The sequence below is a fragment of the Triturus cristatus genome, chromosome 8, assembly GCF_964204655.1.
Source record: "Triturus cristatus chromosome 8, aTriCri1.1, whole genome shotgun sequence".
NCBI lineage: Eukaryota > Metazoa > Chordata > Amphibia > Caudata > Salamandridae > Triturus > Triturus cristatus.
Window position 1 is genome coordinate 1,585,122,537 of NC_140591.1, and position 7,627 is coordinate 1,585,130,163.

The following is a 7,627-nucleotide window of genomic DNA, read 5'->3' on the forward strand; positions in this document are numbered from 1 at the left end:
GGTTGTCTGCTGAGTTCCTCTTAGTAAAAATGGAACCCCAATTTGAAGAACTCTTAGACGTAATACAACTGCCTCTAGTGAGGAAGCTGTACCTCCAACTAAGGCATGGTAGCCTACCCATTAGGCATTTTACCTCTAAATGGGCCAAATCAGAATGGGAAGCCTGTCCTACATGTAACTACAAAAGCGAAGATGTTCCTCATGTTCTGTTTTTTTGCCCCGCATATACTCGAATTAGGAAATGCTGGTTAATCCCGATATGTAGGAATCTTGGATTTTGCCATTTTGCACAGGCCTGTCGGGTTTTGATCTATGATACCCATCCTCCTATTGTCTTTGCCGTATCTCGTTTTCTACTTAGTATGTGGCGCAGAAGACAAATCTTTTTGTAAATATGTGATAGATAAAGTTTTTCTCCTTTAAATTTGACTTTAGATAACCTCTGAATTTACTGTCTTTTTAACACTCTATTTTTATCTTGTTTTTATTCTTTCGTGCTTTGTATGTATTTTATCTGCACTTTTATGGTCTTTCACCGAAATAAAGTTATCAATGAATGATGAATGAATATGCTCCCAATTGCAATAAAAATAGCCCATCTTTGTTTTCATTCAGGAAAGAGATAAAAACCTGGTTATTCAACGCAGGCTAAAAACATAGACTTGGCAGCTCTTAGGTATCTCTGCATCCTCCTAGCGCCAAGACGCCCACGGGCAATCGCGTGCTTTATAAATATACAAATCAAATCAATCAAATAAATTTGCATGGACAATGCTTCTTGGAAATAATTCAGTTTCGCATTGTTGGCCATTTCACTCTCAGAGAACCCCCACCTCTTTTCATACTACATAAAACACTGAAGTGGTGCAATCCACAAATGTGAGCAACTTTTTTGGGGGTGCCCTGGCCAATGTTTGATCTCAATCCAAACCCTGTTCAGTGGCCGCTTCTATGCCCCGGTGCCACTGCACCTGCTGCAACAATGGAAGCAAAGCCCCTGGGTGGGCATTTGGTGAGAGCACAGAGGGTACAACTGGGAAAGGGAAAAACCTTGCCGGAGATGTGAGGACATATTAGAGTAGTGTGAGTGGATGGAGTAATACGGAAAGGTAAGTACTGTGGGCAGAGGACATACTGTCAGACACATCGCGTTGCATTATTCCATATTTTTGGAGCCACACAAAGTGTCTTGGTGTGGCTTCAAAGATATGACTTATGGTTTGTGTCGCTTTTGCTCTACGTTACCTGGTGCAAGAGCGATGCAAGCCGGGTCATAAATGTGGCCCTTACTTTATATCAAGGTATGGTGGTGGTGAAATGATGCACCCATATACAAGAGGGCGGAGCCTACTAGTCCTCAGTTAAGTGTGCACTAAAGAGAGATTGGTTTCACCTGGAGTAATTATGTCCAACAAACATTCATTTAGATTTTGCCTTAATAGGTGCCTACATTTTCCAAGAAACCATACATAATAAATGTTTCAATTTATACATTGCAATTGTTTTTGTTCTAGATTAACACAGGATTGCCTTGTTCTGTACAAACTCCACAGTCCTGTTTATTGTGTTTGGAGAAAACCTGTGTTGCTTAAACGGACAGCCAACACATGTTTTGCCCTTTCTTGGCATCAGGCGTGGGGCTTCTTCAAGGCTTAAAAGATGTTTCACATAAGGAGGTTACTAGTAAAAGGAGTACACATTATTATGGCTTAAGTGAAGTACATAGCACTTCTGTGTCTGTACTGTAAGCAAGACATTGAACCTGAAAATATGTGGCACTCAAATGAAAAAAGTGACGGCACATGACAGGTGTTTGAAAAAACTGTCCCTCTGGCCTAGGCATGGTGTTTGCTGTCTTCGGATAGAGAGGGTTGCCAAGAAATACGGTTTAGAGAGTAGGGTCATTGAGACATAACACTTTTTAGGCATTAACTCTAGGAGGGGAGATTTAGATGACCGTTTCTTGGTACTTGTTTGAACAGCGCCTTTTACCGCCAATCGGGAAGGGAATCCTAAGGGGCGTGGCTTAGGCAGTTAGATGGGGGAGGGGGTGGAACAGAGTTTTCCCAAGTCTCCCTGCTATTAAAATGGCAAAATGGATGAAAATAGTCTTAAATTTAAAAGGCTTCTCTACACCAGCCATCCAGTCCTTGGTTTATTCTAGGCTTGCTTTGTGTGAGGGAGGAGGAGGGTGAGTGTATACAAGCTCTGCAAAGTCTCATGGAGACCTGCTTCTGTGCTATGAGGGCTACTAATGTGAGTGGAAACCTGACCACAGACACTGCTAGTCCGACTGGAGACCCTTGGACACAACTACACACACCAGAATCCATTTATTAGGGGGGTGTCACACCCAACCCCCCACCAATGGAGCTACACACCTGGGAATCCTGTACGGAAATGAAGAGGTAAAAACGTTGTGTAAATATCAGTGAATTAAGTGGAAGCGCACTAGTGGGGCGGTCCTTTGTTTATGGTATCACAAATAAGGAAACAGTCCATATCAGGGAGATTCACAAGGCGCTTGGTCTAGAAAGAACATATTGGAGCAAAGGTTGGGGCAGTAGGTGCGCACAAATGTGAGGGGGTTGAGGTAGTAAAAATATTTGCATTTTATGAACCTGTTTTAAATATAATAAATATGTCAGCGAGGGCCCTATGATTATTGTGGGGTTAGGAGTGCCCTTTTGATTCACATTAGAGTGGGTAGGTGATGATATATCCAAGGTGATTTTATTAAGCTGGCGCCTTGGACTATCCCGAGTAAACATTATAGTAGCCGTGTTAGTATCATGCTGTTTGGCTGTGATAAGCTGTACATTGGCCAGGAGATTCGCAAGCAAATTGACCAGCATAAATCCCGTTTGTGTTGTGTAGCAGAATATATTACTGGAACTCAAACCACATTGTGGCTTCTACTCCAGGAGAACATCTGCTTTTCTGGATGTCCATGGGGCTTACCTACTCTTTGTCTAGAGACGGCTTCTCCGCTGAGTAGCCCGTGAGCTACTACTACCTCCCCAGCTACCTGTAAGTAGCTCTCCTGCATGGATCCCACACTGCTCAATTAGAAGCTTTTGCTTGGCTGAATTAAAATATGTATACCAAAATTGAGAGTGTCTATTTATGTGAGAATTTTCAGAACTCATAAACTGATATTTGGATAAAAATGGCTGAATTTCCAAGATATAATTCAAACTGATATTTGAGTGATAGATCATGTGGTGTAGGGGGAGAATTATTACCAATATTATAAACATTGCGCCAGCGCATTGTAGCTGTGGCTGTCGTGTCATTCATGTAAAAGTATTCCACTTGACAAAGCCTTGTTTACATTACTGCTGGCAATCCTGTCTAATGTACTGAAGTGATCACTGCGGGTAACTTTATATGGGATAACTACTAATGTAATCGTGTCTCATCTAGTCACTGTTACAACACTAATAATATCAGTAGCTTGCAATAATTTTCATTGAATAAGTAGCTATTATTACAAAAAGGTTAATCATGTTTAAGCTACGCTGGGTTAAGCTGGTAATATACGTGGCATAGTAGTAGGAATCCTATTTCACACCCAGAACAGGAACCTTACGTTCGAGATGTGGTGCACACACATGTATATAATATCTCCTGACCTATCTGCTCATGCCTTAACCCCCACCCCTATTTTTGATAATTTGGAATACACCTGTAAATACCTATAGAGTATGCAATAGTGTGTCACCACCTGGGATCTTTTTGGAAGTAACTCTAAAACTGAATAATACACTGTACAAATCACCATGTTTTGTACCCCATTATGAATTTTTGTCAAGTCAGAGGTAAAGACTGCACCTATGAATGTTCTCACCCCCTCTGTAACAAAGGTGGTCCAAAATTTGAAGACCACCTTACACTCTACAGTCCTGAAGAAAGCCACCTGACTCGTAAGAGCAATCCTTAGGCCGAAACATGTTGGCTCCTCACTAGGTGCAGTGGATCAATTACCAATGCACTTATGCACCGCTTTTTCTTTTAATCATGTCCCTGTCCTGACCTAATAAAGTTTCCTTATACAGGACAGGAGTCATTCTTAATCACTAGTCACACTTCACGATTGCAGCGAACCACACAGACAGTCTCCCTCCTGGTGGAGGTTGGTAAATCACTTGGAGACCCAAACACTCAAGTTATTACGACTCGATAATGACACTATCAACCTGGCCACACGAGTGGAGAAAACATATACCATGCACTGTGTTAGTGTGGTTGGGGGTCTCCATTACAACACATGTGAGACTCTGGTTCTTCACCACTAGTGATTCATTCCCCTATGATTATTAGATATACGTGTCATATCCAGGTGTTCTATGCTAGCCAGTTTACAGGGTCCTTAAACCTAGGGCATGATGGCTTTCTGGGCAGAGGGGTCCTTCCTGTTAAGATGTTCCAAATTTTTACTAACCTACTGATGTAAAAGACTGAAGCCGAGTTAAGAGCTGTCTCGGCTGCTGTACGTACATGGAGTATTTGTAAACCAGTAATGAAAGAGGGACGAGATGGTAATGTCTTATTTACCCTCAGCTGATTATTCTTACTCTACTCTCCTTGCTAGTCATTATGATTTCTGCTCTCTGATGTTACTGCGTCTGTCTTCCCAGCATGGCTTGGAGATGTAACACAATACATGCTGGGGTCTTGTTCCTGTGTTCTAGGCTATCAAGTGGTGAGAAGTTACAGGTGGAACCAGGGGCCTGCTGAGGGAGGCAGACTCCCCCTAACACCGGTAATACCCAAATCAACAAGGAGCAGGCTGGGATTAATGTAGATTACAGGTAAGTAATCAAGGCAGTACTGGTAGCTTCTAAACAACTCATAAGAGGTGGAGACTTAAGAGGTGGAGATGCCACATGGCACAATAACAAGGTGAGGCTACAAGGGAAAGAAAGATGGTGGAGAAAGTGATACAAGAAGATAATGGTTATACTGTCTAAAAACAGAGGTCTGAAGTCATTTGAAGAATGACAGGGACTTTCTTTTAGTATTGAAGACCGCTGGTGATATTTGAAAATTAGGGTCTGTCTTCTGAAAGGAGATCAACCGGGTGGCACATGAGACATTGGACCTCCTCAATCAAAAATATAACCCAATATATGAGTAGATAAAAGGAGCAAATGCATTGGTATAACATAATCTGGCATAAATGAAATATTCATTGAAAGCACAACTGAAAGAAATATCTGCAAGTAAGCTGAGAGATACTATTGAGCAGTGAGAATGTCTCAACATATTAATGCTTTGATGATAAGGAGTGGGAATACAAGGTGCAAAGGGCACTCTTGGAAGGAATCCCTGATTTGCATTAAGTTGTCCTGAATATGGGAATAAAGAGGATACCATGGATGCTGTTGCCTAGTCTTTCAACATGATTAGAAGGGATAAAGGCTACTGGAAAAAATGTTGAGCCTCTTTAAGTGTAATATATGCAAAAAGAACAATTGATGGACAGAATGCAGAACAATATCATACATTCACCCCAGTACAGAGATCTGGGCTTAAATCCTTAGTTTTTTTGCTCACCATGCCATTCCAGTTTAAACCCAGCCATATGCAAATCAGTCTTGACCCTGTGCCTCATGGGAACAGTCCAGCCTGAACTGCCAGGCAAGGTCCTCTCTGGACTGGAAACAAGCATCCTAGGACTGGTTTAGCGCTTTCAGCCCTCATCAGCCAGGATAGCTTGACTCCAGTGGCATGGAGAGCATGGGGCCCACGTCTGGGCATACCCGTCCTACTCGGGGTGACGAATGCAAAAAGAACAATTGATGGACAGAATGTAGAACAATGTCATACATTCACCCCAGTAGAGATATCTGGGCCTAAATCCATCGCTTTTTTGCACACCATGCCTTTCCAGTTGGGACCTAGCCATATGCAAATCAGTCTTGACCCTGCGCCCAATGGTAACAGCCCAGCCTGAACTGCCAGGCAAGGTCCTCCCTGGACTGGAAACAAGCATCCTAGGACTGGTTTCGGGCTTTCAGCCATCATCAGTCAGGATAGCTTGACTCCAGTGGCATGGAGAGAGCACGGGACCCACGTCTGGGCATACCCGTCCCACTCGGGGTGACAAATGGAAAAATAACAATTGATGGACACAATGCAGAACAATGTCATACATTTACCCCAGTACAAAGATCTGGGCCTAAATCCATCAGTTTTTTGCTCACCATGCCATTCCAGTTTGGACCCAGCCATATGCAAATCAGTCTTGACCCTGTGCCCAATGGGAACAGTCCAGCCCGAACTGCCAGGCAAGGTCCTTCCTGGACTGAAAACAAGCATCCTAGGACCGGTTTTGGGCTTTCAGTCCTCATGAGCCAGGATAGCTTGACTCCAGTGACATGGAGAGCACGGGACCCACGTCTGGGCATACCCGTCCCACTCGGGGTGACAAATGCAAAAAGAACAATTGAGGGACGGAATGCAGAACAATGTCATACATTCACCCCATTACAGAGATCTGGGCCTAAATCCATCGCTTTTTTGCTCACCATGCCATTCCAGTTTGGACCCAGCCATATGCAAATCAGTCTTGACCCTGCGCCCAATGGGAACAGTCCAGCCCGAACTGCCAGGCAAGGTCCTCCCTGGACTGGAAACAAGCATCCTAGGACCAATTTCATGCTTTCAGCCCTCATCAGCCTATTGACTGGGGGTGAATGTTTTGATTTGTTCTGCATTCCGTCCATCAATTGTGTGTCTTTTGCTTTCTCGCCCTAAGTGCGCCAGGTATGCCCAGAAATGGGTCCTGGGCTCACTGTGCCACTGGAATCAAGCTATCCTGGCTGATGAGGTGTGAAATCCCAAAACAGGTCCTAGGATTCTTATTTTCGGTCCAGGGAGGACCTGGCTTGGCAGTTCGGGCTGGACTGTTCCCATGAGGCACAGGGTCAAGACTGATTTGCATATGGCCAGGTCTAAACTGGGGTGGCATGGTGAGCAAAAGAATGATGGATTTAACCCAACTCTCTTGACTGGGGGTGAATGTTTTGATTTGTTCTGCATTCCGTCCATCAATTGTGTGTGTCTTTTGCCTTCTCGACTTAAGTGCGCCTGGTATGCCCAGACGTGGGCCCTGGGCTCACTGTGCCACTGGAAACAAGCTATCCTGTCTGATGAGGGGTGAAACCCCGAAACCGGTCCTAGGATTCTTGTTTCCGGTCCAGGGAGGACCTGGCTTGGCAGTTCGGGCTGGACGGTTCCCATGAGGCACAGAGTCAAGACTGATTTGCATAATGCCAAGTCTAAACTGGGGTGGCATGGTGAGCAAAAGAATGATGGATTTAACACAGATCTATTGACTGGGGGTGAATGTTTTGATTTGTTCTGCATTCCGTCCATCAATTGTGTGTCTTTTTCTTTAAGTGTAACATGGCTGAAAATGTTGAACCTCTAGTACTGGAACCAAGAAGGTAGCCTAAGATTATCTGGAAAGGCACAAATAGCATTTTTAAGGTACGTTCCATAAAGCCAGAGGTAAGAGTTTTTCAAATGTAGAAGTACAGAAGTACCACAAATACTTGATCCACCATTAAGAAATCGAGATAACCAGAAGAAATATAGGCAGCTCGAGGTGTCCATCAGA